Here is a 10,961-nt window from a genome sequence, read left to right on the forward strand (position 1 = left end):
ATTTCATCCACTCTACTCCCCCATTTCCTCAGATTTCCTGAGGATTTCTGGTCCAGATGCAGATGCATGGTAAAATTCTCACTAATGTAGTGAGGAGTGGCCAGTTGCACATGTGGTTGTATATCCATCATTTAGCACAAGTTCTGTACTTACCCATAGTTTAATATGAACAGCAGCCAGTCCTGCAACTTGTTTTCAGTTCCAAGGTAGAAGGTTTCTTCATGCACCTTTTTTGGCAACCTGTGTTTTTAGTCATATTGCGACAGGCTATGTTCATGTACATGCCAGTGCCACATTTGGAAGTACAGTCTGACTAGAAGTGTGATCCTATGTATGTTTAACTGGGAGTAAGTCTAACTACAGTTAAACTTATTCCGGAGTAAATGTGCTTAGGTAGTTTCTAGAAAAGCCTGAGTTTTTTTAAAAAATTAACCAGTGTTCTTTGTATTAGAACATATGACACAGTGGCAAGGAGCGGGTGAAAGCTTTTTTGTGCAGTAGGTATTGCTAAATACAAGGACTTAGGAAATTAGTATTAATTCCCCCACGCCCCCCATTCAGTAGCCCATCTTATGTCTGTTTTTTTCCTCCTGTCACACATATGGATTGCATTGGCATCCAGAATTTTGGGACACAACACAAATAGTTGGACTGGTTCCCAGCTGTTTTGAGGACACAGGAATTCTGAACAATTATAGTTCAGGAGCTGGATTTAGATTTCCCATTTCTTCCTTAAATTCTCATCAGACAGGAAATCAGTTGAGACATGACATTGTTAGGAAACAACACCTTTCCAAGATCAGAAATATTAGAAAGTATTGGTATGCAAAACTAAACGTGACTGTAAAAGCATCAATTCTGGGCAAAGTTCAGCTCAGTTTTTTCATTTCAGCGAGCCCTGGATGAAGCAACAGGGAAAGCTTGCCAAAGAGCACTAAAAGGGGCAGACCATTTATCTGTTAGAATTCAGAATTCAACCAACTTAGGCATTGGTGACTCTTGTACATGTGTCACTGCAGTTCATTCCTGTCCTCCAGCAGGTTTCATGGTAATTATAATACTTTCTGTCTCTCAAGTCAAGTGCAAGGAAGTTTTTTTCATGAATACTTTTTGTTGAAATTCTTGATAATCTAAAATAAATTTGACACTTCCTCTCATTTAAAAGTACACAGTGGTGCGATACAGATTATGGGTTGTATCCATTGTTAAGTCAGAGTAGGCCCATTGAAATGAATTCAGATGACTAACTTAGGTCCATTCATTTCAATGGATCTATGCTGAGTAGAACTTAGTTGGCTACAACCCTATCATTTTGTCACAATGCTACCACCACATGTCTTCATCTGATGTGTGAGAAAATCCTCACAGAACTGTACAGACAACCCCCCTCCCCCAAGTGGAAGAGTTCATCTTGAGGTACATTGGTGACAAATCAGCTTAAATTCTCTTTGAGAGACCCCCAGATATGCTAGAAATAGAGTTTTTTTCTCATTTAATCAGTAGGAATATGGCAGCTCTATACTAAATTATGGTTCTTCTGAGCTATTAGATCTCTTCCACTGGTACCAATATAAGTACATGAGATTTAGGGTTGCCAGCCAGTCAAACCTTTAAAGGCTGAACCACAATTTTACTGTCCTTCCCAGAAATACAAGATAACAAAGCCAGGCGGGAGTCCAGTTGTGCCATGTTTTGGGGTGGGTGATGCCTGTCTTTGTGGGTATACTGTACTATTAATGGTGCCTACTTTTATGACTGAATAGCTATGTACTGTGCTACTGCACAAAAATCTGCGGCTTTACTAGAGGCATCTGGAAGTAACTGGTACAATTTTGCAACATCCATTTTGCAAGATAGTATGTGTGTGTGTTAGCCTCCCAGATACCACTTGGAAGTGCAAAGTCACAATCCCAAGCAAAACCTAACCTCCTCAGGGTCAGACAGATCAACAGCTTCAGCTTGGATGGCACAATAGCAACATCTAGCTAAAACTGGACCTGAAGGAGTGCCTTCTCTCATATAGATCTGCCCAGGTGAGAAGATCTGCAGGGGAGACCCTGTTGGCTGTTCCACCACTATGTGAACTTTGTGGTGTAATGATGCATGAGAGGACCATTTCTGTAGTGGCTCTCAGATTGTGCCATGCCTCTCCAAAGTGCATCTGGCCTCGTCACTATACACATTTTGGCAAAAGGTCAAAACACATCTTTTTGCACAGGCTTTTGGGAATGGAGGACCGTTACATGGTTCAGTCTTACTGAGCTGTATATAACCCATCCTGGAACTGCACAGTGAAGTATGGGCTGTAAATGCCAGTAAATTAATCTGTCCACAAGCAAACAGCAGTGATGGCTTTACCCCTGTATGGTAGGTGTTACTTTCCTCCTCTAAGGCTGCAATCCAATACATGTCTACTCAAGTCATAAGCTACATTGGGTTCAATGGGACTTACTCCCAGGTAAGTGTGTATTATATTGCAGCCTTAATCAAGGATGTTAGGTCTTACTAGTGAGTTAAGTCAGCACAGAATGGATTTCTTGTAAATGACTCTATGTTCCCACCTAAGTTTCATTTCCCACTCCTTGAATGTGTTTCACTTGCTCAGTCAGCTGCTATTCTTTTATTTGCTTATCCCTTATCCAGAGCTTGGAAAAGTTACTGTTTTGAACTACAACTCCCATCAGCCCAATCCAGTGGCCATGGTGGCTGGGGCTGATGGGAGCTGTAGTTCAAAAAAGTAACTTTTCCAAGCTCTGCCCTTATCTCGCTCAGCCTAACACTGGAAGGAAGCCAATAGGCTTGGATGAATCTTCATGCCCTTATTTTTCAGCCAAATACTATGGAAAACCTGGGAGAAAATGTGCCTTTACATCTTAGGTTGTAAAAAGTTGTGAGTTTATTTATTTTATTTTATTTATTCAGCTTATATCCCGCCTGACTAGCAAACAGCTCTCTGGGCGGCAAACATAGCAACATATACAATAATAAAATTACAAAGTCAGTATAACAAATATAAAAATACACCATCTAAAATAGAAATTACAGCATTTACATAAATAACTTAAATTAAAATGCCTCAGAGAAGAGAAAGGTTTTAACCTGGCGCCGAAAGGATAATAGTGTCGGCGCCAGGCGTACCTCCTCGGGGAGACTATTCCACAATTCGGGGGCCACCACTGAGAAGGCCCTAGATCTTGTTACTAGCCTCCGGGCCTCCCTATGGGTCGGGACCCAGAGGAGGGCCTTCGTAGTAGACCGTAGTGTACGAGCCGGTTCGTAATGGGAGAGGCGTTCCTGCAGGTATCGTGGTCCCGCACCGTATAAGGCTTTATAGGTTAAAACCAACACTTTGAATCTGGCCCGGTAGCATATTGGAAGCCAGTGCAAGCGAGCCAGAACAGTTATGTCACTGCTATGTGTAGAGGGTGCATTACTTTTGGTTGCCATTGGCAAGGAACTGCAGTGTCTTATTATTATGGCCGTAGGGATCAGGGCAGTTACTATCAATTGCACATAGACAGATGGGCTGGAAACTGTTCCTAGGAGAATTGTAGCTTTAAAAAGGCACATAAAATGATATAGGGGAGATGTGGGAAGAGGTGGATCTGAAATTAAGAAACGTATAACATTAAATCAGAATTACTTCCTCTCCTTAACAGCCCCACATCTTGCTGCCTAACACAATGGTTCCCCAATGTTTTTCCCCATGGACCACTTGAAAATTGCTGAGTGTCTTGGCAGACAATGACTTTTCCGCTTGTTGCAGCAATTGTAATGCACTGTGCTAGATTCTGTATGATTTTTAATTGTATTTTCATAGCTTCCTTTATTTCTTATTTTGTATTTTATTGTATTACAATTTGAATCCTATAGAATACAATATAAAACACAATCGTAAATAAAAATACACTATATAAAAATTAAAAGAAGCAAGAACAGTACAATTAAAAATCAACATGAATACTTAATGCACTGTTCTCTTGCTATTCACTGCTACGTCCGCCGTCTGCACAGACACACCATGGGTCACCTGAATGAAGCTTGTGGATCACTGGTGGTCAAAGGCTACACTTTGGGAACTCCTGGCCTATCACTTTCTATAACTATCATCTTTGCCTCCCATCCTTTCTTTTCACTGTGTGCTGGGGGCTTAATGTATTCCTTTTGCTAGATAGCATCCTGTGTATTTTGGATTGGGAGGAAAGTTACTTTTTTGAGTGTGGTGCTTTTTCAGTCTTTGATTGGTATCTTTACTCTTTACAACATTACATTTTTGTTATCTAACTTAGTTAGAGTTTCATATAAGTTTGTCTGCTACTGTATTCATTTTATACTCACTTTACCCTTGAATAAACAGTTTCTCTTTTTTAGAAGGATTGCCTGCCTTGGAATATTCAGAGGGCTGTATTCTACTCAGAACAGAAATTAATGAACCTAACTTAGTTATTTCTATCAAGTTCAGTGGGTCTACTCTGAGTAAGACTAGCAAGGCCGGCGGCAAGCATGCCCGGACACTTGGGCACTAGCCTTCTCCGGGCCCCGGCACCTGCACACATGCCCCACTTACCTTTCCCCTGAAGTGAATTCTGGCCTTGCTGTGTGCGCATGCATGCCATCAACCAAAATGGCAGCCAAGGCATCAGCTCCTTAGGGAAGCCTCGGCCACCATCTTGGTTGATGGCAGGCATGTGCCTGCAGCATGGCATTTACTTCAAGGGAAAGGTAGATGGGGCGTGCAGACGGATGTTGCGGGCCTGCGCGGTAGTAGGGGGAGTCCCTGGGAGCTCCCTCTCTGCAATCCACAGCAGGGTCAGGAGCCAATGCTGCCCTGGATCATGGAAAGCAGCGCTACCCACCCACCCTAAGGAGGGGCTCTTGGGGGGACCTTTGGGGCCCAGGGTCCCTTGGGCAGGGCCTGACCTGGCCACCCTCTGGTGCTGGCCCTGAGGACTAGTATTGAATACTACCCAACATTTCTGGCCTAGAGCCATGTACGTTTCAACCCATTGGTTCCCTGCTGCTTTTACAGTATTATTTAGCAAGACTGGTGGTGAGGTTGAAAGGCCTCTACTAGATAAGATAAGGATGGATGGGCCACATTCTGTTCCTGTTTACCATCTTACTTTACTGTCTGTATATATAAATATGTAGTGACACCTACCCTGTAGTGCCAGTGTGAAAATGTTAGCTAACGGAACAGTCCTAAGTTTAAGCAACCAGTGTAATTTACACCAGGGTAAATTATGGTGGTATAATTTACCCCTCTTCCAAACACCATTTAGGAGTGGGTCTACTGCTGGCTGAGTCTGGCAGAGGGAAAACAAGTCTTTAAAATAGAGTTTGACTTACACCACTCTTTTTGCTGGGGTAAGTTCTGCCAGGTTGCCAAGTCACATAAATAAGCTGAAAGAGGTTTGTATAGGTGTAAGACTTTCCTTGCCCCATTGTGCCATGGACCCACAACGCTCCATTTGGGAGACTTTTGCTGGTGTAAGTTCCACTGGCTTAAATTTCACTAGCTGAGTCAATGAAGGAGTTATACCGGCATAGCTCCAGCTCAGCTGTGACAATCCAAGGTCCACCTGTTCCAAACTCACTTATCTTAGTGGAACTTGGTTTGGATTGCACTGTTAATCATTTTCCTTTGCGGAAAAAGTAATCCCAGGGCAGGGCCTAAATTGGAGAAGTGTGTTGATTCAACACAGTGAGATCCTTGATTCATGGTGGCATGCACAGCTTTGGCCTTTAAGTGACTTTAACTGGTATCCCTGATGTGGTGCCCATGGGCATCATGGCATTCTTGAAACAGTGCTGAGGTGCCACAGATTTCTGCTGCCTCCCACCATGACTTTTCCATTGAATTGCATGGTGGGGAAGGTGCACCTCTGAAAATGGCTGGTGGTAGGGGGATAATCCACTCCGTACCAACGACCCTTGGGAAGGTATTTCAAAGAGGGGAAGAGCAATCCAGTTTAGGAGAAGCCAGTGTAAGTTGTGCTGGAGCAAGAGAAGCTGGCGTAAAGTTCCACTATATCCAATTGCCATTCCAAAGCCTCTGGGTTGGCTGAACGCCAGATCAGCCAGGAGCTGCATGCAGCGACCAGAAAGTGAAGGCCTGCTCTCCCAAATACCTCTACCATTGACTTCTATTGCAATTATTTTCTTAGACTGACCTTTTGCCTGGATTGGGACTTGCAGGAGCGCTCCAAACATGAGTTGGATGTGGTCTGTCCCCTCACCTCAGCCCCTCCCCTGGCACCCCCCCAGAACACCCCTTTTTGACTTTATGCCGGCTTAAACTAGGTCCACTTGTGCCGATCTTAGCTGAGCTGGCTGGGTCCTGGCTCAGTTGGGCTGGCCCGGCTGAGCCCCCACTGAGCCAGGCTAAGGAACTTACACCAGCATAGCCTGGCTGAGCTGGGACCCAGCCTGCTCAGCTGGAGATCTACCACATCCAACTCCCCTCAGCTCAGCATAAATGCAAATTGGATTGCACCCTTAGTGCTACAACAGAAAAGGCCTGTTTCCATAACATTTCCAAATGACTATCCACTGGCTGTGGTGTGGCCAGCAGAGTCTCCTGTGAAAAATGCAAAGATCAGTGTGACCTATAGTAGAGGAGGAGATCTGCTTAGGGCTTGATATGTCAATAATAAAACCTTGAATTTGGCTTGGTCACACATAGGCAGCCAAGACTGATCCCTAGGCACAGGTGTTATATGTATATGGCAAGATGTACCACTCAATGCAGTGTTCTGCACTAGCCGCAGCTTCCAAACCAAGCACAATGGAAGTCCTACACAGAGTACATTACACCAAACTAAATGTGAGATTACCGATGCATGAATCACAGTGGAGAGGTTATCACTTGCCCAGGAATGTGTGTAGCTGTCATATCACCAAAACTGATAATGAGCACTCCATGCCAGAGAGGTTACTTGGCCCTCTAATGACAACAATGGATCTAGGAGTACTCCCCGAGTACATAAGTGCTCCATCAGAGGCAGTGCAACCCATCCAGAACAAGCAAGCATCCCAATTCCCAGACGCAGGGACTACTCACTCATGGGGTCTCTGTCTTATCAGGATTCATTATTAGTTTATTAGCCCTCATTGCACCCGCTGCTGTGTAGGGGCACTTGTTCAGGACACACACAGTCCTTCCTGACTCAGACATTACAGAGAAATAGAACTGTCATCTATGTATTGGTGAGACTTTGCTCCAGATCTCCCAATGACCATTCCCAAAGGCTGCATATAGATGTTAAATACTGTTGGGGACAATATAGTGTCTTGTAGTGTCCTGCTGTTGAACTGTCAGGGGGCTGAGGCATAGTCACCAAATGCCATCCATTTTGAACTCCAGACTCGGTCGTGGAGGTCATTTACTGCTTGGTTTCTGAAAGCTGCAAGCTATGATTCATTGTCCCCTGTTGGCCTTAATTACTCATATGTTCTCTGAGCATAACCCTTCCTGCTGGAAACCATCTAAGGCCTCTCACCTCACTGAACTGAGTAGCCACCTCCCTGAACATGGTTGACTAATACCCCCTGAAATTTAAAGCTTTCTCCAGCTGCTGTCTAACACCCATGCACACTTGAATCAGTCGGCACACAAGAAGCCTGATCAGACTGAGATGTAATTATAAACAAGGCTTTGTTCTCTGTATGCAATTGTAGGTACTTACATTAAGACCCCAGTTGTGCAACTGGCAATGTAGACAATACTGAGGAATATCAATCAGTGGCTTGATTGATATAAGGCAAAGGCAGCATCCTAGTCAAAAGGTACTGAGCATATTCACACAAACAATCTTGTTTTATTGATTGGTTTTTTTTTATCCATCTTCCTCCAAGGAGTTTAGATTACTGTCTATGATCTGCTCCCCTCAGTTTATCTTCACAGCAATCCTACAGTAAGGCTGAGAGAGTAACTGGTCCAACTCCAAGGTTACCCAAGTAAGCTTCCTAGCTGAGTAAGGATTTTAAGCTCTGGCAATCACACCATACCACACTATCTTCCTCACACTACACCACACAAATGACTTAATTAGGCTCTGCAATAAACCTTGACGTACAAGTTTTAAATTGTTTTCAGCAGCACACACCCCAGTGTCTGGAAGCAAGCATTCTTTGCCCTTAATAACAACTTGGCATTTAAAACCAATAGTTAATTGTTATCCGTTGCTGCTGCTGTTGTTTTCAATGTATTGGACTGTATACTTAACCCTATCCTCAGTTCATTTCCAATTGGTTTTTTTTTCAGAGAACAAAGCAAAACATTAGAAAGACGGTTTTGTCTGTGCATCTGTGCAAATTTCTCTCATGACTCCTGTATCATTAGCTCATCACCATCCCACATATATAGCTGTGAATGAGAAAAGCTGCTTCTGCTGTATTTGTCAACATCCTCGAAGTTCAAACGTTATTAGCAGTCAGCAAAGCTGCTCTAGCAAAATCTTGAAACTGCTCTCTCCACGTGACAGTGGATCCCTGATCTTTCAGGTCATCTTGACTGGCAGCGTGGCTTGCTAACCCTTTTGCAAGACACAGGAGAGTCACTTTAAGTTGTCAGTTCCCTCAGGGTGAAATGAGATATTCCAGTCCAAGAATCCACACTCAGGAGATAATTAGTTTGTCAGAAACAGAAGACTGGTCTATTTAAATATCTTAAGAAAGCTGCGGCATCTCCAAAACTGCCAGTCTTAAGAATGGCTGCTGTGGTGCCCAAACGCATCAATCCAGGACCCAATATTTATCTTATAAGGAACACTGATGAATCTAGTGCCAGTTTGTAGAGATCATCTCCTTGTATCATAAAATATCCAATCTTATGTTACAGGGGCCTGACCCCAAGTGAGACAACATATTACAGCCAATACAATTGCAGTTTTCTATGATGGTTCATATCAATTCTTCCATTGTACAGAATTATGAAGTGCATAGCTGGCATTTATATTTATTTATTTATTTATTGTACTTATATACCACCCCATAGCCGAAGCTCTCTGGGCGGTTTACAGTAACTAAAAACATTAAAACAAATATACAAATTTAAAAACACATCTTTTAAAAACAATTTAAAACACAATTTAAAAATTTAAAACAATTTAAAACACATGCTAAAATGCCTGGGAGAAGAGAAAGTCTTGACCCGGCACCAAAAAGATAACAGTGTTGTCTCCAGGCACACCTCGTCAGGGAGATCATTCCATAATTTGGGGGCCACCACTGAGAAGGCGCTCTCCCTTGTTGCCATCCTCCGCACTTCCCTCGGAGTAGGCACCCGGAGGCGGGCCTTTGATCTTGAATGTAGTGTACGGGTGGGTTCGTATTGGGAGAGGCGTTCCATCAGGTATTGTGGTCCCAAGCCGTGTAAGGCTTTATAGGTCAAAACCAGCACCTTGAATAGAGCTTGGAAACATACAGGCAGCCAATGCAAGCGGGCCAGAATCGGTTTTATATGTTCGGACCGTCTGGTCCCTGTTACCAATCTGGCCGCTGCATTTTGCACAAGCTGCAGTTTCCAAACCGTCTTCAAAGGCAGCCCCACGTAGAGTGCATTGCAGTAATCTAATTTGGAGGTTACCAGAGCATGGACAACTGAAGCCAGGTTATCCCTGTCCAGATAGGGACGTAGTTGGGCACCAACCGAAGTTGGTAGAAGGCACTCCATGCCACCGAGGCTACCTGAGGCTCAAGTGACAGAGATGGTTCCAGGAGAACCCCCAGCTAAGAACCTGCTCCTTCAGGGGGAGTGCAACCACATCCAGGACAGGTTGGACATCCACCATCTGGTCAGAAGAACCACCCACTAGCAGCATCTCAGTCTTGTCTGGACTGAGTCTCAGTTTATTAGCCCTCATCCAGTCCATTGTCACAGCCAGGCACTGGTTCAGCACCTTGACAGCCTCATCTGAAGAAGATGAAAAAGAGAAATAGAGCTGCGTGTCATCATGGCAACGCACTCCAAAGCTCCGGATGACCACACCCAACGGTTTCATGTAGATGTTGAACAGCATGTGGGACAGAACTGACCCCTGCGGAACCCCATACTGGAGAGTCCAGGGTGTCAAGCAATGTTCCCCAAGCACTGCCTTCTGGAGATGACCTGCCAAGTAGGAGTGGAACCACCGCAATGCAGTACCTCCCACTCCCAACTCAGCCAGTCTCCCCAGAAGGATACCATGGTCGATGGTATCGAAAGCTGCTGAGAGATCAAGGAGAATCAACAGAGTCACACTCCCCCTGTCTCTCTCCCGACAAAGTTCATCATACAGGGCGACCAAGGCTGTTTGCATGCCAAAACCAGGCCTGAAACCCGACTGAAATGGATCCAGATAATCGGTCTCATCCAAGAGTGTCTGGAGCTGGCCTGCAACCACTCGTTCAAGAACTTTGCCCAGGAATGGAACATTTGCTACCGGCCTATAGTTATTAAGATTTTCTGGGTCCAGGGAGGGTCTCTTCAGGAGTGGTCTCACTACCACCTCTTTCAGGCAGCCAGGGACCACCCCCTCTCGCAGAGAGGCATTAATCACCTCCCTGGCCCAGCCGGCTGTTCCATCCCTGCTAGCTTTTATTGGCCAAGAAGGGCAAGGATCCAGCGCAGAAATGGTTGCACGAACCTGTCCAAGCACCTTGTCAACATCCTCAAGCTGCACCAACTGAAACTCATCCAAGAAATCGGGACAAGGCTGTGCTCTGGATACCTCACTTGATTCACCTGCTATAACACTGGAGTCTAAGTCCTGGCGGATGCTAAATATTTTATCCTGGAAGTGCCTAGCAAATTCATTACAGCGGGCCTCAGATGGTTCTACCATGTCCCTGAGGCCAGAGTGTAATAGCCCCCGGACAATTCTGAAGAGCTCCGCTGGGCGGCAAATTGATGATTTGATAGTGGCAGCAAAATATTGTGTTTTTTGCTGCCCTTACTGCTCCTAAATACAGCTTACCAT

Source organism: Rhineura floridana, chromosome 10 (genome assembly GCF_030035675.1).
Source record: "Rhineura floridana isolate rRhiFlo1 chromosome 10, rRhiFlo1.hap2, whole genome shotgun sequence".
Classification (NCBI taxonomy): Eukaryota; Metazoa; Chordata; class Lepidosauria; order Squamata; family Rhineuridae; genus Rhineura; species Rhineura floridana.